The sequence below is a fragment of the Theropithecus gelada genome, chromosome 7b (genome assembly GCF_003255815.1).
Source record: "Theropithecus gelada isolate Dixy chromosome 7b, Tgel_1.0, whole genome shotgun sequence".
Taxonomy (NCBI): Eukaryota; Metazoa; Chordata; class Mammalia; order Primates; family Cercopithecidae; genus Theropithecus; species Theropithecus gelada.
This window is the reverse complement of record NC_037675.1, coordinates 35,989,910-36,013,193: the sequence shown is the minus strand read 5'-3', so window position 1 is coordinate 36,013,193 and position 23,284 is coordinate 35,989,910. Positions and strand designations below refer to the sequence as shown.

The 23,284-nt window shown below is 42.9% G+C and overlaps 1 long non-coding RNA gene across 1 annotated transcript; it reads left to right on the top strand.

Moving 5' to 3' along the window:
- Positions 1 to 80: 80 nt before the first annotated feature.
- Positions 81 to 19,098, top strand: LOC112628979. Its single transcript, XR_003120511.1, has 3 exons — positions 81 to 189; positions 12,953 to 13,090; positions 18,974 to 19,098. It is a non-coding gene; the product is annotated as an uncharacterized LOC112628979 (long non-coding RNA).
- Positions 19,099 to 23,284: the final 4,186 nt, after the last annotated feature.

The window sequence follows — 23,284 nt, the reverse complement described above, 5'->3', positions numbered from 1 at the left end:
AGGCGGGTTCCGCGGAGGGTGGGGCGGTCTCTGCTTGCGCATGCGCAATACCAACCAGTGCCTGTGCGTCTTGCTCTTACAACGTAAAATTTCCCACCGCAAAGCAGGGAGTGATGCTGTGGCGGCTTCGCATTATGGTTCCTGCCGACCGCCAGGCGCTGCTACAGTGGATGCGAACTACCTGTAAGTGTAAGTGACCACAGCCAGAGGCAGGCGGTGGGGGCAAGGATATGCTTCAGGCGCTGACTTTGAGGACTTAGGCGGGGTGAAGCCAAAAGCCTTCCTTGGGGTCGCCGTGCTGGTCTCTGCTCTCCTGTGGGGTAGATTGACCAGACCTCAGAGTGCTCTAACGGAAAAGCGAGTTAGTTGCTCGCCGCACGTAGAGGTCAATTAACAAGAGCGAGCCCTGAGGGATTTTATTTCCGAAGCCAGCCTGGAGGAAGCGGCACATTTGTGCAGCTTCGCCTTTGGAGCAAAAAAGCGGGCATTTTATAAGGTACAAGAGGAAATGAGCAAGAGGTTTCTGCTAGCTGGTGCCTTATCTACCGGGTACTTGACGCCTTTCTGAGCAGAAATAAGTTGTAAAAGTGGCCAAGTGGGCATGCTTTCAAAGGCTTACCCTTCTGCGGCTACCCCCGGAGCTAGGAGTTGCGTCTTGGATCTCGTAGATGAATTTACTCTGTAGAGATTGGCCTGGTGAGGGGAGTTGAGAGGTTATTTTGTATTTCAAAAAGGGCTGAGTGGGAAGTGTAGTGGAGAGGGGAAAAGAGGGAAAAAATAAACTATCTCTTGGAAAATGGGGGTAATCGGATACAGTACCACTTGGAATTAATTGGGTGTGGGAAGACCTGGTTCTGAGTGGTTTGTGACTTTGCAGCAGACTTCGGACAAGCCTTTAGAGCTCCTTGTGCCTAACCCTTTTTCTGAAAGAAAATAGAGAGTTAGTCCTCTTCCCCATTACTCCCACAAACTTGTTGGGATTGGTACGTTGCCACCTGAAAAAGCACTTTGCCGGAAAGGTTTTAGGCTGTAGCGTTAGTAGGAAGTGTTAAAAGAAAAACCTTAGCCAAGTTAAATTTAACAGTTTGAGCAAAGAACGATTCGCGAATCGGGCAGGCTCAGAGAGATTGCAGCGCAGCCAAGTGTTGAAGATTTAAGACAGAAAAAGTCTGCAGTGAGTTTTATCCCGCTGCTTCACTCCAGCCTGAGCGACACAAGACCCTGTCTCTTTAAACACACACGTTAAAACTGAGGAAATGTGGTAGCCAGATCTAGTTATTGAAAAATGGGATAGATGTATTCTGGCAAAGTAAAGCCTGATGAAACCTCAAGAAAATAAGATATTCTTCGTTGGGTGTGTTGGCTCACGCCTGCGATCCCAGCACTTTGGGAGGCCGAGGCGGGTGGATCATGAGGTCTGGAGATCGAGACCATCCTGACTAACACGGTGAAACCCCGCCTCTACTAAAAATACAAAAAATTAGCCGGGCGTGGTGGCATGCCCTTGTAGTCCCAGCTATTCGGGAGGCTGAAGCAGGGGAATCGCTTGAACCCGGGAGGCAAAGGTTGCAGTAAGACAAGATTGCGCTACTGCACTCCAGCCTGGGCGACAGAGCGAGACTCCATCTCAAAAAAAAAAAAAAAAAAAAAAAGGATATTCTTATGTTTAGTAACTGTAGCAAACTATCCTATGCCTGTGTGTGTGTGTGTGTGTGTGTGTGTGTGTGTATGTTTATTTTTTGAGACGAGTTTCACTCTTGTCACCCAGGTGGGGGTGCAGTGGCGCCATCAGGCTCACTGCAACCTCCACCTCCCAGATTCGAGCGATTTTGAGTGGCCGGGATTACAGGCGTACGCCACAACGCCCGGCTAATTTTTGTATTTGTAGTAGAGACAGAGTTTCACCATGTTTCCCAGGCTAGTCTCAGACTGCTGACCTCAGGTGATCTTCCTGCCTCAGCCTCCCAGAGTGCTGAGATTACAGGCGCGAGCCACCACGCCTGGCCACTATGCCTGTATTTTGCTGAATGTTGATCTCCATGGTTATTTTTATCCAAACTCATGACTTGAAATGTCATTGTTAGCTGATGACTTCCAATTTTAGATTTTTAACCTTGACCTCTTAAAATTCTTTGTGATGTTAGAGTCAGTAGGTTTAGGGATTGTAATGATCATTATTACATATTTTAGGAGTCATTTTAGATAAGATGTCAAACTGAAGTTAACAGGAACATCTGATAGTGAGATTTGACCTGGAAAGTATAGAAAACCAGAGGTACAGCTTTGTTTACTTATTTATTTATTTATCGAGACGGATTCTCAGTCTGTCGCCACGCTGGAGTACAGTAACACGATCTTGGCTCATTGCACCCTGCCTTCTGGGTTCAAGCAGTTCTCCTGCCTCAGCCCCTGGAGTAGCTGGCATGAACTACCGCATCCAGCTAATTTTGGTATTTTTAGTAGAGACGGGATTTTACCATGTTCGCCAGGCTGATCTTGAACTCGTGACCTTGTGATCCGCTCGCCTCAGCCTCCCAAAGTGCTGAATTACCGGCGTGAGCCACTGCGCCCAGCCCAATACATCTTTATTTCTATATACACAAAATCAAGATAAGAATTTCCATAATGTGCTGAGTCTCCTGTCACTTCATCTAAACCCTGTGTTGCACATTTCATTCTTCATATCCCATTTGTCAATAAAACAGCACCGATTTACATCTTTTTTCACATTCCTCAGCATAAGGTCATTTATTCTAAAAGCACTGAGTGCCTACAAAAATGTCGCATACTGCCTAGAGCTGGCAATTGTAAAATTACTAAAACATCCTTGCCCTCAAGATTTGTTTTGTGGAGCCATCTGTAATCTAAATCTTGAATTTTTTTTTTTTCCTGTGTTTTGTTTGTTTTTGAGATGGGGTCTTTGTCACCCAGGCTGGAGTGCAGTGGCACCATGATAGCTCACTACAGCCTCACACTCCTGGCCTAAAGGGATCCTGCCACCTCAGCCTCCTAAAGTGTTCAAATTACAAGCATGAGCCACTGTACTCAGCCTCAAATTTTAGAGATATCAGTTGAGACTCTATTTTTCAAAATCAGGAAGACTTGAAAGTATGTTTGGATAATTTTGTAAACAAGAGCCAATGTCACTGGCTAAAGAATATATTTTTACTTTTTTTTTTTTTTTTTTTTAGACGGTGTCTTGCTGTCACCCAGGCTGGAGTGCAATGGCACGATCTTGGCTCACTGCAACCTCTGCTTCCTGGGTTCAAGCGATTCTGCTGCCTCAGCCTCCCAGAGTAGCTGGAACTACAGGTGCATGCCACCACGCCTGGCTAATTTTTTTGTATTTTTAGTAGAGACGGGGTTTCACCATGTTAGCCAGGATGTTCTCAAATCTCCTGATCTCCTGATCTGTCAGCCTCTGCCTCCCAAAGTGCTGGGATTACAGGCATGAGCCACCGCGCTCGGCCCTATTTTTACTTCTTTTAAGGGTACTTTTTGTTGTTGTTTTTAGAGACAGGGTCTCATTCTGTCACCCAGACTGGAGGCTGGTGTGCCGTGACGCCATTATAAGCCCACTGCAGCTTTGACCTCCTGGGCTGGAGCAGTCCTCCCATCTCAGCCTCCTGAGTAGCTGGACTGTGGTGCAAACCACCACACCCAGCTTTTTAAAATTTCCTGTAGAGATAGGATGTCACTGTGTTGCCCAGGCTGGTCTCAAACTCCTGGCCTCAAGAGATCCTCCTACCTTGGCTTCCTGAAGTGCTGGGATTACAGGCGTGAGCCATCGTACCTGATCTAAAGGTACTTCCTGTGCCTCTCTTCAGCAGACCCTGTAGTGAGGAAGCTCAAGCAATTTGTTAAACAATTTTAAAAAAAACTTGAGTTTCTGAAGAATGTTTATTAACACGAATATTTTAAGAAGTGAGGCCAGGCATGTGGCCCACGCCTGTAATCTTAGCACTTCGGGTGGCCGAGGTAGGAGAATTGCCTGAGCCCAGGAATATGAGACTAGCCTGGGCAACATAGCGAGAACCTGTCTCAAAAAAAAAAAGAAAAAATTAAAATTAAAAAAAATTTTAAGAAAGAAGTGAGAGTATCACTGAGCTTAAAATAAAGGAGTATGGTTATTTATAATTCTTTTTAAAAAGCAGTGTATTAGTATACCTTCTTTATTGTGGTAAAATATATATAAAATAAAATTTACCGTTTTGACCTTTTTTTTTCTTCAGACAGAATCTTGCTCTTTGCCCAGGCTAGAGTGCAGTGGCACAATCTCGGCTTACTGCAGCCTCCACCTCCCAGGTTTAAGTGATTCTCCTGCCTCAGCCTCCTGAGTAGCTGGGAAAACAGGCATGCACCACACCTGGCTTATTTTTGTATTTTTAATAGAGATGGGGTTTCACCATGTTGGCCAAACTGGTATCGAGCACCTGACCTCGTGATCTGCCAACCTCAGCCTCCCAAAGTGTTGGGATTACAGGCATGAGCCTCTGTGCCCAGCCCATTTTGACCATTTTTTACTGTATAGTTAAGTGGCATTAAATGTGTTCACATTGTTTTGTAAACATCATCACTATTAATCGCCAGAACTTTTTTGTCTTCCCACACTGAATCTCTTAGTATACCTTTTTATGAAGTGGTCTAAGTACAGCACAAATGATTCTTCCAAACAACTATTTTTCATTTTCCTGGTTAGATTTCCTTTTTCCTGGGGAGGTTTTTTTGTTTGTTTTGTTTTGTTTTGTTTTGTTTTGTTTTGTTTTGTTTTGTTTTGTTTGAGATGGAGTCTCGCTGTGTCGCCCAGGCTGGAGTGCAGCCTCCTGAGTAGCTGGGATTACAGGCACATGCCACCGAGTCCGGGTGATTTTTGTATTTTTAGTAGAGGTGGGATTTCACCATGTTGGCCAGGCTGCTCTTGAATTCCTGACCTCAGATGATCCGCCTGCCTCAGCCTCCGAAAGTGCTGGGATTACAGGTGTGAGCCAGTGCGCCTGGCCTCTCCTATAGTTTTTAAATAAATTTTTAAATCTCTGGCATTAAGTCATTTAAATAATGTCTTGCATGACATTTGTCTCGACCTTAAATTTAAATTATAACTCTTCTTGAATTTTATACCATTTGATGGAATAGCAAGAGACAATGCTAGATGTTGAGTATGGCTTTGGTTTTGAGTTTCATAGAGTTTATTAAAACTAGACAACATAGCTGTGTGCCATGGCTCACACCTGTAATCCTGGCACTTTGGGAGGCGAAGTGGACAGATCACCTGAGGTCAGGAGTTTGAGACCAGCCTGGCCAACATGGTGAAACCCTGTCTCTACTAAAAATACAAAAAAAAAAAAAATAGCCAGGCATGGTGGTATGCACCTGTAGTCCCAGCTACCCGGGAGGCTGAGGTAGCAGTGAGTCATGATTGCATCCCTACACTCCAGCCTGGGCGATAGAGTGAGACTCCATCTCAAGAAAAAAAAAAGAAACAGGATATAAAACAAAGGTGGGAGGCTACATGTTTCTTTTTACAGCTAAGCTAGGAAATAATGAGCACTAATGTCGGAAAGATAAAGCAAGTCTGAGGGGCAAAGTAGGCAAAAACAAGTTCCTCTCCCCCCCAAAAAAGATAAAAAGCAGTTAAAATACAGCAGTACTGTATTTTACTGATCCTCTGGCAGAGTATCTTTTCCCTTCTATTTTCATGATGTGTATGAAGTGGGCTCTTGACCTAGATTTCAAAGTACAGGAGACTGATTGCAGTCCATTAAGTGAGGGGAGCTGAGAACCAGAACTGCAAGTGTGGTTCCCAATAGGGCATATAAAAAAATACAATGCAACAGCAGTCTATTAACAAATTCTACTCTGAAGGCTTTCAGTATTTCCTGAATATGCAAAATAGAAATGAGGACTCCAAACCAATAACTCATACAAAGTCTCTCCTTTTCTTTCTTTTTTTTTTTTTTCAGAGAAGGAATCTTGCTCTGTCCCCCAGACTGGAGTGCAGTGGCATGATCTGAGCTCTGCCTCCCAGGTTCACGCCATTCTCCTGCCTCAGCCTCTCAAGTAGCTGGGACTACAGGTGCCCACCACTACACCCGGCTAATTTATTTTTATTTTTTTAGTAGAGACAGGGGTTCACCATATTAGCCAGGATGGTGTTGATCTCCTGACCTCGTGATCCGCCCACCTCGGCCTCCCAAAGTGCTGGGATAACAGGCGTGGGCCACTGTGCCCGGCCCATGCCTGGCTAATTTTTGTATTTTTAGTAGAGACAGGGTTTCATCATATTGGTCAGGCTGGTCTCGAACTCCTGACCTCAAATGATCTGCTCGCCTTGGCTTCCCAAAGTGCTAGGATTATAGGCGTGAGCCACCGTGCTGGGCCTCTTCTTTTAGACAGAGTCTCACTCTGTCACCCAGGCTGGAGTGCAGTGGTGTGAACACAGGGCTCACTGCAGCCTCAACTTCCCAAGCTCAAGTGAGCCTCCTCCCTCAGCCCAAGTAGCTGGGATTACAGGTGCGTGCCATCATACCTGGCTAATTTTTGCATTTTTTGCTAGTGACAGGGTTTCGCCATGTTGCCCAGAGTGATCTCATACTCCTGAGCTCAATCATTTTACCAACCTCAGCCTCCCAAAGCACTGGAATTGCAGGTATGAGCCACTGCTCCGAACTGCTTATACAGTTTCTATTAAGGATCAAGTTACAAAGGGTAGAAAATTAAAGTTTGCAGGAAGGAAATTAACCAGATAATCCAGAAAATATTTAAATGCTTAAAATAACAATAGGCGACTAGAAACTTACAGGAGATTCTCTGTATCCTTTATTGTAAACACCTCTTCATTGAGTAGAATTGAACATGTTGCTGAGCAGTAGCTACAGAGCTTTTATAGGTTCTATTAAATGAATAAAAATAATTGTACTTTTCTCTCAATCACATTTGTTGTGTATTAAAAATGGCCAGGATATATGAAAAGAATAATACATCATTAGCAAGTGGGTTTATTTCAGGAATGCCCTGTTGGTTTAACATTAGAAAATCAATGTAATTCACCAAATTTGCTAAAAGATATATACAATCATACATCATTTACCAACAAGGATAGGTTCTGAGAAATGCATTGTTAGGCCATTTCATTGTTGTGCGAGCATCATGGAATGTACAGTACTGACACAAACCTAGATTGTATAGCCTGTTGCACTTTCTACAAACCTGTACAGCATGTTCCTGTACTGAATACTGTAGGCAGTTGTAACACAATGGTAAGTATTTGTGTATCTAAACATAGAAAAGGTTCAGTAAAAATATGACATTGTAATCTTATGGGACCACCATGGTGTGTGCAGTCTGTCATTGATGGAAACGTCATTGTGTAGTATGTGACTATATTTCAGAATTGTTGAGAGGGTGAGTTTTAAATGTTCTTGACACAAAGAAATAATAAATCTGGCCGGGTGCAGTGGCTCACGCCTGTAATCCCAGCACTTTGGGAGGCTGAGGCAGGCGGATCACCTGAGGTCGAGGGTTCGAGACCAGCCTGACAAGCATGGAGAAACCCTGTCCCTACTGAAAAAAAAAAACAAAATTAGCCAGGCGTGGTGGCACATGCCTGTGATCCCAGCTACTCAAGAGGTTGAAACGGAAGAATCACTTGAACCGGGAAAGCAGAGGTTGCGGCGAGCCGAGATCACACCATTGCACTCCAGCCTGAGCAACAAGAGCGAAACTCCATCTCAAGAAAAACAAAGAAATAATAAATATGTGATGATGAATATGTTAGCCTGATTTGATCATTCTACAATGTATACACTGTACCCCATAAATATATGCAATTATTATCAATTAAAAGTAAAATTTTAAGAAAATGGATGAGTAGACTTGTGATATGGAGGACCTTAAAAATCTCGAGATTTGATACACTGAAAAACAGAAAATCATTAAAAATTTGTAAGGAGAGGGAGTGATACAGAAGTGAGGTTTAAGCAAGATTAGCTTAGGTGAACAAGGTATTTTATAGTGGGGAGAAGCCGATATTGAGGAACTGGTTATGAGTTTGTGATGGTATTCCATTTGTGAGATGATGACTATGGCTATGAGATAGTTGAATTGGGAATGAAGGGAAAATAGGTTTCAAAAGAAAAAGTGGTGGGACTGAATACCTGACTAGATATAAAAAGTGAGGTTTGATTCATAGGCTGTCAGCTTTGAGGACTTTTCTTTCCCTATATATTAAATTAGATGTAAGTAGGAAATTTTAAATAATTGATTTTGCCCTTTAGAGAAGCTCTTCTTTCTCCATTCCCTTCCCCTCTACATACGTAATTTGAGAAAAACTCCACTGTCCTTTGGGCAGCTGATTAGCACCTTCCTTTAATCTTTTTCCAAGCAACATAGTATTACCACACATTCGCTGTTTACATGTTAAGAGATGTTCCACCTCAGTAGTAATTAAATAAATGCAAATTAAAACAACCAGTTTTTGTTTTTAGTTGGTTTTTGTTTTGTTTTGTTTTGTTTTTTTCAGATAGGATCTCACTCTGGTTGCCCAGGCTGGTATGCAGTCATGTGATCACGGCTCGCTGCAGCCTTGACCTCCCAGGTTCAGGTGATCCTCCTACGGCGCTCAGCCTCCCAAGTAGCTGGGACTATAGGTATACACCACCACACCCAGCTACGTTTTAATTTTTTTTTTTGTAGAGATGGGGTTTCACCATGTTGCCCAGGCTGGTCTCAAACCCTTGGACTCAAGCAGTCCACCTGCCTTGGCCTCCCAAAGTGCTGGGATTACAGGGGTGAGCCACCGTGCCCTGCCCAAGTTTGTTTTTATAATAATAATCAGTGTTGCGAGGGTTTGATGAGACTTGTGTTCTTTTTTGTTTGTTTGTTTTTTTGAGAGGCAGTCTCATGCCCAGGCTGGAGTGTAGTAGAGCCATCTCAACTCACTGCAACCTCCAGCTCCCGGGTTCAAGTAATTCTCCTGCCTCAGCCTCCCAAGCAACTAGGATTACAGGCATGTACCACCATGCCCAGCTAATTTTTGTATTTTAGTAGAGACAGGATTTTACCATGTTGGACAGACTGGCCTCAAACTCCTGACCTCAATTGATCCGCCCACCTCAGTCTCCCAAAGTGCTGGGATTACAGGTGTGAGCCACCACGCCCAGCCAGAGGCTTGTGTTCTTTTTTATTTCTGTTAAACTGATGTCCTTCAAGACAGAAAGAAATGTGCAAATATGTAGGAAAAGCCTTTAAAATGTTGAAGCACTTCTAAGAATTTATAGTAAGGAAATAACCGAAGATGCAAAGAGATGATGTTTGTCAAAATGTTTGTTGCAATATTCTCAGTTTTTCACAATTATAACTATATTTAACTGTCTCGGGGTAGCAGTGAATGGTTAAATAGAGACGACACAACCTTCAAAAGTAAAGTTTCCACAAATTTTAAATTTAATGACATAGCGTAAATGCTTAGGATGTGCAGTGGGTTCTCCATATCCACAGATTCTACATTTGTAGATTGATCCAGCAGAGAATTGAAAGCATTTCAAAAATAGTAATATAATATTTTTACAAATACAGCATAACAACTTTTTTTTGAGATGGAGTTTTTCTTTTGTCACCCAGGCTGGAGTGCAGTGGCACAATCTCGGCTCACTGCAACCTCTGCTTTCCAGGTTCAAGTGATTCTCCTGCCTCAGCCTCCCGAGTAGCTGGGATTACAGGTGCCAACCACCACACCTGGCTAGTTTTTGTATTTTTAGTAGAGACGGAGTTTCACCATGTTGGCCAGGCTGGTCTCAAACTCCTGATCTCAGGTGATCCACCCGCCTTGGCCTCCCAAAGTGCTATTACAGGCATGAGCCACCGTACCCAGCTGCATGTCTACTACTCTTGAATTGACATCGCTACTTATGTATCTAAAATGGCAGGGTACAGGTGGTGCCACTATTCTGTCATCAGGATACTTTCCACTAAGGTTAGTGGAACTGCGCAGCCATTCATAGCTCAGATTCATCAGTCACAAAAGAACCCCAGATGATTATGCTGTTCATAAAAAAAAATTTTCTTTAGTATTTTGGTTCTGCTTTAATCTTAATCCCTAGGGTAATAGAAGAGATACTCAAGTTCAGAGAGGCATGAAAGTCATTTGAGAGAGCAGGCGGGCCCAATTTTTTCCTTATGCCAAGTCATCCTTTTTCCTTAAAAATAACAGCAAGAACATTGCCGCAGTTTGCCTCCGCAGCATTATATCATGCTGCAGAAACCAGCTCAACTATGCGAAACTACCACCAGGACTGGCAGACACCAGCAGGGATTCCAGAGACCACGCTGCAGAGAGCATACAGAAAGAAAATTAAGAAATCAGGTCAGTTAGCATTCACTCATGAGCAATGGAAAAGTCTCAGCTCATGGTGTCACACCAGAATGCACATGATGTGCAGTCTGATAATGCAACACTTAGATCATAAAGCAAGAGAAGTGAATGTCTGACATCATTGACTGAGGATAGTTCATGAAGAGATAAATAAAAGTAAATATGTTAAATTTACTCTGAGTGTTTCTTAAAGGTTCTCCTGTTCTTCCTAACCCCCCAGTCTCTTCAGCCTAGTCAGCCCTAAATTTGGTTTTAAACAGTTTTTCATGTAGCGCTTCAACCATGTCCCCAATTCTTTTGAGTCCTCACCCCTTTGACTCATCAGTACTATTCATTCAACAAATATTTTTTGAGAGTATCCTGTTTGCCAGGCAAACAGGAAAAACAATCAAAGCCCAAGAAGGGCCAATGGTGTGATCCTAACTACATCCATGTCCTTGTTTTTTCCTCCGTTCCATTTCCCTCAGTTGTATTAAGGATGAAGCTCACTTTTTTGTTTCCTTCTCCTACATTTGCACCTTACACTTTTACTTATTCTTCTATTCCTTTATTTTTAGAATTAGTTCTCATTTTTGGCCTGGCATGGTGGCTCACACCTGTAGTCCCAGCACTGTAGGAGGCTGAGGTGAGTGGATCACGAGGTCAGGAGATCGAGACCATCCTGGCTAACACGGTGAAATCCTGTCTTTACTAAAAATATAAAAAATTAGCCGGGCGTGGTGGCGGGCACCTGTAGTCCCAGCTACTCGGGAGGCTGAGGCAGGAGAATGACTTAAACCCAGGAGGCAGAGCTTGCAGTGAGCCAAGATCGCACCACTGCACTCCAACCTGGGTGACAGAGTGAGACTCCATCTCAAAAAAAAAAAAGTTCTTATGTTTCTTCTCCAGGCAGTCCTCTCTTTCAAGTTCCTTCAAATCCTAACCCTTAATGGGAAACCTATGTTATGAATATTGTTTTGTAAAGCAAGGCTAATGATCTCTTCTTGGCCAGGTGTGGTGGCTCATACCTATAATCCCAGCCCTTTGGGAGGCTGAAGGGAGAGGATCATTTGAGCCTAGGAGTTCAAGACCAGCCTGGAACATAGCAAGACCCCATCTCTATTTAAAAAAAAAAAAATTGCCACCCACTAACCTGAAAACAGCAATTCTCCGTGTGGTTTTCAGACTGTGAATGACTGAATAAAGGAGCTAAATTCTGCACTTTTTTTTTTTTTTTTTTTTTTTTTTGAGACAGAGTCTTGCTCTTGTTGCCCAGGCTGGAGTGCAATGGTGCGATCTCGGCTCACCGGAACCCCCGCCTCCCAGGTTCGAGCAATTCTCCTGCCTCAGCTTCCCAAGTAGCTGGGATTACAGGCACCCGACACCACACCTAGCTAATTTTTGTATTTTTGGTAGAGACGGGGTTTCACTATGTTGGTCAGGCTGGTCTCAAACTCCTGACCTAGTGATCCACCCACCTTGGCCTCCCAAAGTGCTGGGATTACAGGCTTGAGCCACCACGCCTAGCCATCTGCACATTCTTAATAGTGCTATGCATATAAACAGTTTTGTGAAATCCACAATATATACAATGAGAAAAGTAATCCTTATATGTTAATAATTGACCCACAAACTTCAACTTTTTATTTTTTATTTATTTATTTATTTTTTTTGAGATAGAGTCTCTCTCTGTCGCCCAGGCTGGAGTGCAATGGCACGATCTTGGCTCACTGCAAGCTCTGCTTCCTGAGTTCACACCATTCTCCTACCTCAGCCTCCTGAATAGCTGGGACTACAGGTGCCTGCCACAAAGCCCAGCTAATTTTTTTTTTGTATTTTTAGTAGAGATGGGGTTTCACCATGTTAGCCAGGATGGTCTCGATCTCCTGACCTCATGATCCACCCACCTTTGCCTCCCAAAGTACTGGGATTACAGGCATGAGCCACCGCACCTGGCCCAACTTTTTATCTTAAATTTCCTTCTGATCCTTATATATCCATACCTGATTTTTATATACCAACCAAGGTTTCTCTGTTTAAATGTAGACACATTTTTAGGTATTCAAGCAGAGTGGTTTATTACCGTTAAGGTAAAAGGAATCAAACATTTATTTCTTTGTAGCCACTTGCTAGTATATCCTATACCACTAATATTGATAAATGACTACTATTTATAAGCACAAAGTTTTAATAGCATTTTATTATTTGAAAACTGCACTCTGGGAAAAGATTACTTGTTAAATATTTTAATGGTAAGTCACTGACATGCAGGACTCCGAAGACCTGGTATTAAACTTTTCCCCTATTATTAACTAATATAATTTCTTTGAAGAAATCTTTCTGGGTAACTATTTGTAAAATATACTACTTAGGATAGACAAAATGATCTATGAGATTCCTTTCAACTAGAGTTTTATATACTTCTAAGGTCTCAGAAATAAAACGAAAGTAGAGCAGTTACTTGCATAAGCAAAACAATGTCTTACTGTGCCTTTTTGTTGCTCTCAGAATGTTAGCATATAGACCACTGACATTTTACTTTATTTAGCAATAAAAAGATACTTCTTTGTACTTTGTTTCTTTTGATGTTTTTCTCTCCACCAGGTGCAGCAGCAGCCGGAACCCACAGTTCACCTTGGTGCATTCCTTTATGATGAAGACTTATTGATTCATTATATGAGAAAGGAAAAATGAGCAGAAACTACTGTATGATGTGCAGCTCACACCAGACAGCACCTTTAGGTAGGCACTTAGGTGTACAAATGTGACGACTTTATGTGTATTTTTTCTTACATGTCATGAGTATGCAAAGTTTGGACTAAGCTATTCAATGTTTTCTGAAAGCAAAAGGCCAACCTGTGGCATGGTTATTACCAAATACTGCAGTTAGGGAGAGTAAACGAATATTATCTCAGGAGAATAGGTCACTTAATGTCCCCCGGGATATATTTAGAAACTTTTTTGTTGTTGTTTTGTTTTGTTGTTTTGAAACTGAGTCTCCCTCTATCGCCCAGGCTGGAGTGCAGTGGCACAATCTTGGCTCACTGCAGCCTCCACCTCCTGGGTTCAAGCAGTTGTGCCTCAGCCTCCCAAGTAGCTGGGATTACAGGCGCCCGCCACCACACCCAGCTAATTTTTTTGTATTTTTAGTAGAGACGGGGTTTCACTATGTTGGCCAGGCTGGTCTCGAACTCCTGACCTCAAGTGATCCACCCACCTTGGCCTCCCAAAGTGCTGGGATTACAGGCATGAGCTACCACACCCAGCCTAGAAACTGTTTTTCACAATTTTTTTTCCTAGTCAAGTAGGGCAGTGAGATGTTTTTCACATCTAGAAACTATTTAATCAAAGGCGACTGCAGATTCAGAAACTAAACAGAAGTGACAATACAAAGGAACTGACTCACTCTGCATACTGAACAAAGATTGATAAACCATACACTGATTGATTTAGAATGAGAAATACAATTTCCAAGGAGGCTGAAATGTTCTCCCCATAAAAACATCTACTTGAGCTGGACATGGTGGTGTGTACCTGTAGTCTCAGCTACTTGGAAGGCTGAGGTAGAAGGATTGCTTAAGACCAGGAGTTCAGGGCTGCAGTGCAGTGTGATTGGGCCTGTGAATAGCCACTGCACTCCAGCCTGGACAACAGGAGACCCAGTCACTTAAAAGAAAAACATCTGGCTGGGTGCAGTGGCTCATGCCTGTAATCCCAGCACTTGGGAGGCCGAGATGGGCAGATCACTTCGGGCCAGGAGCTTGCAACCAGCCTGACCAACATGGTAAAACCCCATCTGTACTAAAAATACAAAAAATAGCAGGGTGTGGCAGCACACATCTGTAATCCCAGCTACTCATGAGGCTGAGGCATGAGAATTGCTTAAACCCAAGAGGTGGAGGGTGCAGTGAGCTGAGATCACACCACTGTATTCCAGCCTGGGTGACAGAGCAAGACTGTCTAAAAGAAAAAATCTACTTAAGAAATCAGATAGTGATCAGATATTATTGGGTGGGCATGGACACAGAAGACAGAGATAGATAATCTTGAGAAATCATTCATTCAGGCTATAATTTGACCGAGTGAAGCATCCCAATCCATATTAGAGAACTTCTCTAGTGACAGAAAGTCTTCTTTGTTCAGACTGGATAGATTTGTCTAGTCTGTTACTTTAGACGTATATTTCCCTGCTCACTTACATTTAGGATTATTACATAGAGTGGGCTACCCCTCTGGGTAAATAATCTTGTGCTTATATTACTGATCTTAGATAATATCATTATCAAAGATTAACTACCAATTTGGAATATGTTGCTAATACAAATATATTGTACCTATACTATAATTTGAGATTAAACTTCCCTGATTTATTTAAGATCCTATTACTCAATAATACTTCTAGTTTCCATTTGAGGTAGTTAAAATTTACAGAATGAAAAGGATTTGGACAATAATAGAAGAAACACTAAAAAGTTATTAATAACTTTGGGAGGCTAAGGTGGGTGGATCACCTGAGGTCAGGAGTTTGAGACCAGCCTGGCCAACATGGCAAGACCCCATCTCTAATAAAAATACAAAAATTAGCTGGGTGTGGTGTGGCACACGTCCATAGTCCCAGCTACCTGGGAGGCTAAGGTGGGAAGATTGCTTGAATGTGGGAGGTGTGCAGTGAGCCCCATCCTGGGCAACAAAGTGAGATAACGTCTCAAAAAAAAAAAGTTAATAACTGTAATATCCTGTTAAAAATATGTATAGAAGAGCTATGTTTGACAGATAAAAATTTAAAGATTAGGATGTGTCTTCCCATAAAAATCTTATTTTTAATTACTGGGTAAACAAGCCAGCCTCCCCATTATAGAGAACTATAATGAATCTGAAACATTTATCACCATGAGGGACTTTCCCCCTCTCTATGACAAGGGGCATGTCTAGCTACAAGACTATGGTGGTGACTGTAACCCAAAGCAGCACCAGTGTGGCAGAGGGTAGAGAAGATGAGGATCCTAGGAAGATAACGACTACACTGCTTACAGCCCAACCCCCAAGAATGACTTCAGAGGCCTCCTCACACCTTTTATTCTCTTCTAAGGGATTGGCCTACCTGCTTCCATTTTACTTTTCACCCTCTGTTAGGACCAAGGTTTTTCCCCTTCCTAATCATTATTATTACATAGAACATATATAATAAGTCATTGGGTTACCTACATATCAGAGGAAAACCAGACTCAGCCTATCTCAGATATTTCATGACAGAAACTAGGGTGAGAAGATAGATTAGGAAGCTAGAAATGGTGGCAGGTAAACTTAAGTGGGATAAAAGCAATTTATGGGTGTATGTGAATCTTTCACATCACTCCTCTCTTGCCCTCCAGAATCTACTCCAGGTTGATTAGGGCTGCCACTCAGCATAGCTCCAGAGCCAGTCATACGTTTGGTAGTCTACAGTCTACGCAGCATTACATAGTACTTCTGAGGTTAGTTCTGGGATAAGGTGAGAAAGCCAGATGGTATGGAAGTTATGACGCTGTCCCAGGCAGCAACAGGCCATAGAAAGTAGAGGAAGGAAAAAGTCAGAATCTCTAAAGCAGCAGCAAGAAGGAGATGAGGGGCACAGGAATAGAGACGGTCTTCTAAGTAGCTGTTCCCTAAAGGCCTTTTAAATGTCAGACTTAATATTTTAATATTTGTTCTCTCTAATGTAAGTCAGAGTGGATGAGTAAAAAATTATCACACAAATTTTTTCTAAACTTCTGGATGATTTTCATTAAGGAAAAAAATATGAAATATACTTTATAGATGAAATATAGATGAAAGAATTAGAAGTCCAGAATGCAATTGCTTATACCCAAGCAAAATTTGATGTTCACTCTTCTAATTCTCCGGGATTTATTTCTCATTACTTCTCCCTCATGGAAATGAAATTCATTTATCATCCTGTACACTCTGACGTATCAGGAAAGGTCTTGGTTGACATCAGCTCCAGGCCCAGCATAGTCCTTTATAGGGTACTGTCCAGCTTGTGTGTCCGGAATTGGTAGGTTCTTGGTCTTGCTGACTTCAAGTATGAAGCCACAGACCCTCAGGGTGAGTGTTACAGTTCTTAAAGATGGTGTGTCCCGAGTTTCTTCCTTCTGACGTTCGGACGTGGTCAGAGTTTCTTCCTTCTGGTGGGTTTCGTGGTCTCGCTGGCTTCAGGAGTGAAGCTGCAGACCTTCACAGTGAGTGTTATAGCTCTTAAGGTGGCACATCTGGAATTGTTCATTCCTCCTGTCTGGAGTTGTTTGTCCCTCCCGGTGGGTTTGTGGTCTCGCTGTCCTCAGGAGTGAAGCTGCAGACCTTCGCAGTGAGTGTTACAGTTCATAAAAGCAGTGTGGACCCAAAAAATGCGCAGCAGCAAGATTTATTGCAAAGAGTGAAAGAACAAAGCTTCCACACCATGGAAAGTGACCCCAGGGTTGCTGCTACTGGCCCAGGTGGCCTGCTTTTATTCCCTTATCGGCCCCCAGGCACATCCTGCTGATTGGTCCGTTTTACAGAGAGCCGATTGGTCCATTTTACAGAGAGCTGATTGGTCCGTTTTACAGAGAGCTGATTGGTCCATTTTGACAGAGTGCTGATTGGTGATTTACAAACCTTTAGTTAGACACAGAGTGCTGATTGGTGCATTTACAATCCTTTAGCTAGACAGAAAAGGTCTCCAAGTCTCCACCAGTGCCAGAAGCCCAGCCACCTTCATCTCTCACTGGCACTGCCCCCGGGGCTTTGCGGCACCCAGGCACTCCGGCAGCCCAGAGGGAGCTCGTCCCTGATCAAGCCCAGCAGGTGCCGGCTGCTGCGCCAAGTGAGGTGCCCGCCAAGCCTGCGCCCACCTGGAACCCGCGCTGGCCACGAGGGCCACACGTAGCCCCTACTCACACCCGCGCATCTCCCTCCACACCTCCCCGTGAGCAGAGGGAGCCGGCTCTGGCCTCAGCCAGCCCCAGAGAGGGGCCCCCACAGCACAGCGGGGGGCTGAAGGGCTTTCTCGAGCGTGGCCAGAGCTGACCCTGAGGCTGCAGAGGCACCAAGAGCAAGTGAGAGCTGCTAGTACATTGTCACCTCTCACTTGCAGACATCAACATTTGGAAAATATTTTCTTCTGCTAGCAACAGCTTTGCCTGCCACCATCCAAGGTGACAGCGTGGCTTTATTAAAGTAAAAGAATAAGATATGACATAGGTAGCCACTTACGTTCTAGTTTATGATGACAACTGGGATTTCAAAGACAAGCTGTCTGATTTCCTTTACTACTTTACTACTTTCCTTTACTTCCTTTACTACTTTGTCTCTGCAACGCAAATTAAGGAATATCTGCAAAACAGAAGCGTATGACTCTTTCTTGTAACACTTGCTATTTTGTCACTATTGCCTGCCTTCTAACCCCTTCTTTTTTTGGTACTATACTAAAATAGTATGTTGATAAGAGCTTTTATAAAGCTGACAAATTTACTTGACCTAGGATATTGCTGTATGGCCATAAGCAAACCACTTAACACGTCTAGGCCTCTAGTTCCTCATTTGTAAATGAGCAAACTAAATGCTATCCAAGGACACATCTTGCTCCAAGTTTTTGTGATCCTAAGTTTCAATGCTTATTTCTAAAACATCACTTCAGTGTGGACTTTTAAAAATTAAATCATGAGTATTTATTTCTTAGGTTCTTAAATGGTTTTACCAAAATCCGAAATATGATTTCTGGTTGTCATTAGTAGACTTATTAAAACATGTGGCCGGCTAGGCACAGTGGCTCATGCCTGTAATCCCAGCACTTTGGGAGGCTAAGGCTGGAGGATCACTTGAGCCTAGGAGTTCGAGACCAACCTGGGCAACATGGCGAAACTCTCTCTCTCTCCAAAAACAATACAAAAATTAGCCAGGCATGGTGGTGTACACTCCTGGTCCCAGCTACTTGGCAGGCTGAGGTGGGAGGATCACCTGAGCCTGGGGAAGATGAGGGTGCAGTGAACTGTGATTATGCCACTGCATTCCAGCCTAGGCGGCAGAGTGACACCCTGTCTCAAAAATAAAGGAAACCCATCTTTAAAAATGCAACTTTTAGATAATGGGAATTAATAAACTATAATCAAGGCTTTGATCAGTAAGAGCCTTTTTCAGTTCAGGAAGTTGTAAGTTTTAGATAAACTACAAGATATTACTTTCATTTTATTTTTACTTTATTGAATTATTTTTATTTATATGTTTTGAGACAGTCTCACTCTGTTGCCCAGATTGGAGTTCAGTGGCACGATTTTGGCTCACTGAAATCTCTGCCTCCCGGAGTCAAGCAATTCTCTTGCCCCAGCCTCCCGAGTAGCGGAGATTACAGGTGCCCACCACCATGCCTGGCTAATTTTTTGTATTTTTAGTAGAGTCGGGGTTTCGCCATCTTGGCCAGGATGGTCTGGAACTCCTGACCTCAGGTGATCCGCCTGCCTCGGCCTCCCAGAGTGCTGGGATTACAGGCGTGAGCCACCGTGCCTGACCAAACTATATTTTTTAAAGCTCGATTTTTTTAAATTTCAAGTAGAAATAAACCCACCAGTAAGAGTTCATTCATTTGTATCATAGTGTATCTTCCTATTTTAGGATTATCTTTCCAGTTCAGCAGTGCAACTCTATGGAGTAGAATTGAAAGGAGACTTTCCCCAATTGCAGAAAATGGTCATAAAAAAATACCTGTTCACTGACAGAATAAAGGTACGTTTTAACTTAGCCAACTCTCTTCTGCATTGTTTTCCAATCTGTTCTTGGTTGCCATTGTATAGAAACAGATTGAATGATCTCAAATATTTTAAAACATTAACAGAGATGAATTGTTGTGATTATATCCTATTCACATATTTCTCTCTTCGCTGCTTTTATTGGAAAGTAAAATTTTTTGAATTGTCTTCCTAGCAGATACAGTTTTGGTAGCAGCATTTTTGAATCTCTAGAGGTTGATTAGAAATGTATTTAATCTCTGAATGTTGAAAATACATAAAAGGCCTAAGTAATGCTCACAATACCTCTTTTTCAGCAGGTATTGTGTATGCCACAGAATAGCAGTTCATGGGGGAATGATGCCATAGGTTAGGCTACAACAGAGGTTTTCTCTCTTTCCCACATTTAAGAAGAAAAATAAAAAAGGGGAAAGGAATTTTTTTGGTTAATGCAGTAATCTTTATCATTTCACTAATAGTTCTATAATTCTGATGGCAATGCAGAGAAATATTGAGTATCTCTGATGTCAAGTGCAATCTAATGTGGAAAGACGTACCTCAGTAAGATTAAGGATGTAGTCTTCCCCCCAACTTTTTTTTTTTTTTTGAGATGGAGTCTCGCTCTGCCGCCCAGGCTGGAGTGCAGTGGCGTGATCTCAGCTCACTGCAACCTCCACCTCCTGGGTTCAGCTGATTCTCCTGCCTCTGCCTCCTGCGTAGCTGGGACTACAAGAGCCCACTACCACGCCTGGGTAATTTTTTGTATTTTTAGTAGAGACGGAGTTTCACCATGTTAGCCAGGATGGCCTCAATCTGCTACCTCGTGATCCACCCGCCTCAGCCTCCCAAAGTGCTGGGATTACAGGCATGAGCCACCGCGCCTGGCCTCCCCTTTTTTATAGAAGGAAATTATTTCATTCCCTCCTCTTTCCCACCTCTCTCTCTCTCCCTCAATTGCTCATATTAGAGGTAGAGAGACAAATGATCAGAGTAAATTCATTGTCCAATAATAAGTTCATGGTATTTTCTCACTATCCCATATGTGGTGAACAATAATACCTTGCTCTTACATAAGAATCACATAACTAATAGAATCAATATAATTGAAAATTGAGATTTAAAAATTATGAACTCTTAAAAATCATGGTTTATAAATGGATAACCAAGTAATTTTTGTTGGTTTCTTTTTAAAGAAGATAATAAAGGTATACAAAACACATATTTACTTACTTTTTTTTCTTTTTTGAGATGGAGTCTCACTCTGTTGCCCTGACTAGAGTGCAGTGACATGATCTTGGGTCACTGCAACTTCTGCCTTCCAGGTTCAAGCGATTCTTCTGCCTCAGCCTCCCGAGTAGCTGGGACTACAGGCGAGCACCACCACGCCTGGCTAATTTTTGTATTTTTAGTAGAGACAGGGTTTCACCATGTTGGCCAGGCTGATCTCGAACTCCTGACCTTGTGATCCACCCACCTCAGCCTCCCAAAGTGCTGGGATTACAGGTGTGAGCCACTGCGCCCAGCCTTATTTACATTTTTGAAGATTTTTTTTACCCCTTTTCAAAGGAAAATATGCAGACAGACACCCATCCACATACTGGCTTGTAGCTTCTGTGGCCATCAGCAACCCGATAAAAACTTTTTGGCGAGGTGCAGTGCCTCACGCCTGTAATCCCAGCACCTTAGCAGACCAAGGTGGGAGGATTGCTTGAGGCCAGGAGTTCAATAACAGCCTGAGAAACCATCTCTCCCAAAAAAAAAAAAATTAGCCAGGTATGGTGGCACACACCTGTAAGTCCCAGCTACTTGGGAGGCTGAGGCAGGACTCCTTTAGCCCAGCAGTTTGAGGCTTCATTGATCTACAGTCATGCCACTGCAGCCCAGCCTGGATAACAGCTAGACTTTGTCTCTTAAAAAAAAATAAAAACTCTAAGGCCGGCTCAGTGACTTACACCTGTAATCCCAGCACTTTGGGAGGCCAAGGCAGGCAGATCACCTGATGTCAGGAGTTTGAGACCAGCCTGGCCAACATGGCGAAACCCCATCTTTACTAAAAATAAAAAAAAATTAGCCAGGTGTGGTGGCACCTGCCCTGTAATCCCAGCTACTTGGGAGACAGAAGCAGGATAATTGCTTGAACCCGGGAGGCAGAGGTTGCAGTGAGCTGAGATCATGCCACTGCACTCCAGCCTGAGCGACACAGCAAGACTCTGTCTCAGATAAATAAATAAACAAAACTTTTTTAATACCATCTTTTTTTGTTTTTTGAGATGGAGTCCTCCCTGGGCTCAGGTCATCCTCTCACCTCAGCCTCCCAAGTAGCTGGGACTACAGGTGTGCGCCACCATACCTGGCTAATTTTTGTGTTTTTTTTGGTAGAAACAGGGATTTACCACATTGCCCAGGATGGTCTTGAAATCCTGAGCTCAAGCGATCTGCCCACCTCAGCCTCCCAAAGTGCTAGGATTACAGGCCTCGGTCACTGCACCTGGTATTTATTTTTTTATTTTATTTTTATTTATTTTTTTATTTTATTTTTATTTTTTTTTTTTTTGAGACAGAGTCTCACTCTGTCACCCAGGCTAGAGTGCAGTGGCACGATCTCGGCCCACTGCAAGCTCCGCTTCCTGGTTCACGCCATTCTCCTGCCTCAGCCTCCCAAGTAACTGGGACTACAAGCAGCTGCCTCCATGCCCAGCTAATTTTTTGTATTTTTGGTGGAGATGGGGTTTCACCATGTTAGCCAGGATAGTCTCAATCTCCTGACCTCATGATCTGCCCACCTCAGCCTCCCAAAGTGCTGGGATTACAGGCGTGAGCCACTGCGCCTGGCCGCACCCGGTATTTTTATACCACCTTATGACTTTTAGAAACCTTAACAGTTTCCTTCCTTGAAGCTATAGACAAATAGATTTGAGGGATCTTAAAATTAACAGAAAGGATTCCAGGATTGTTTTTTATTGTATCTGTTGAAATCCAGCTAGCTTCCAAGGTTCAATTTTTACTTTTTCATTTGTTTTTGTTGTTGTTTCGTTTCGTTTCATTTTTTTTTCTTTTCTTTTCTTTTTTTTCTTTTCTTTTCCTTTTCCTTTCCTTTCCTTTCCTTTCCTTCCCTACCCTTCCCCTTCCCTTCCCTTTCCCCTTCCCTTCCCCTTCCCTTTCCCTTCCCCTTCCCTTTCCCTTCCCCTTCCCTTTCCCTTCCCTTTCCCTTCCCTTCCCTTCCTTGAAGGTTTACACCTTCTTTTAAAAACCCCTATTCTGTCATTATAATGGGATTTCAGTAATGTAGACACATGTCTCTTACCCACTGTCTTTACAGGCAAGGCCTATGGATTGAAATTATTTTTTCCCTTTTCTCCAGGCTAGAGGTAAACTTTCCCTCATTCATATCCCTGGTGTTAGCTTATTCCTTTGATGGCAGCTGTATGAACTTACTAACGTAGCTTTTTTAATCCCCTCACTAGATAACATATTTGAGAGTAAATATTGTGTCTCATTCATCACAGTGTATATCTCTGCACAGTATCTTGTGCATAGGAGGTGCCCATTAAATACTGGTTAAATTGATTTGAGCTACCTTGTGGCCTCTGCATTGTTAGCATTCCAGAATTTGCCCAGAGCTATTCCTTAGAGTTTTCCTGGGACCTTAGGAGCACCTCTGTGGGCTGCCTAATTAATTGATCCACGTGATTCTTTTTTACACTGTCTGTACAGTTGTGGGGTATGGGGAGAAAAGAGTGAACAGAGATGGAAAAGAAAAGGGGGGAACTGTTTGAGAGCTATGATGTACCAGGAAGTTAATTTACATATCTATTTCATGTATTTCATACATGTTTCAAAAGTTTGAAATGATTGACTTTTTCTTTGTGTTGAGTAATATGTTTAGAGGCTCCAGGCCAACTTTAAATTTATTATTTTAGTTTTTTTTTTTTTTTGAGACAGAGTCTTGCTCTGTTGCCCAGGCTGGAGTGCAGTGGTGTGATCTCGGCTCACCACAACCTCCACCTCCCGGGTTCAAGCGATTCCCCTGCCTCAGCCTCCTGAGTAGCTGGGATTACAGGTGTGTGCCATTACACCCAGCTAATTTTTGTATTTTTGGTAGAGACAAGGTTTCGCCAAGTTAGCCAATTGGTCTCGAACTCCTGACCTCAGGCAATCTGCCCACCTTGGCCTCCCAAAGTGCTGGGATTACAGGCAT